The sequence below is a fragment of the Penaeus monodon genome, chromosome 15 (assembly GCF_015228065.2).
Source record: "Penaeus monodon isolate SGIC_2016 chromosome 15, NSTDA_Pmon_1, whole genome shotgun sequence".
In the NCBI taxonomy this organism is placed as follows: Eukaryota; Metazoa; Arthropoda; class Malacostraca; order Decapoda; family Penaeidae; genus Penaeus; species Penaeus monodon.
Window position 1 is genome coordinate 2,216,756 of NC_051400.1, and position 398 is coordinate 2,217,153.

Here is a 398-nt window from a genome sequence, read left to right on the forward strand (position 1 = left end):
TATTGGAACAACATAAAGTGCTGTATAAAATTAGGTTTAGAACAAAATATTATTATCTGTTTTCGTTCTTACATAACCAGCAGTAGGCATCTTGGGGTTTCGTTAAACTACAAGAGCAGTGGTTTAAGAATTAATTTTAGCGAAATACCGTTTAATGGGGAAATGGTCCATTAAACTAATGAAAATAACGATTAAAAAAATAATAAAGTGGGATCCTGTAGCATTTCAGAGAATGGCTTATGTTTTTGGAATCGATTTTGAGGATAAATGATAAAAGCTTTAGACGAAAGATTTTTGCATCGATACTCCTCCAAAAAATAAGTTTTAGAATACTGGTAATATACAGATTCTTCTCGAAGATTGAGTGATAGATCAAGTTTAAATGCTTAATGCCAGTC

At 31.2% G+C, this 398-nt stretch overlaps 1 long non-coding RNA gene across 1 annotated transcript in view; it reads left to right on the forward strand.

Moving 5' to 3' along the window:
- The window catches only part of LOC119581632, a 102,181-nt gene that overhangs the window by 309 nt on the left and 101,474 nt on the right, over window positions 1–398 (forward strand). The window lies entirely within an intron of this gene.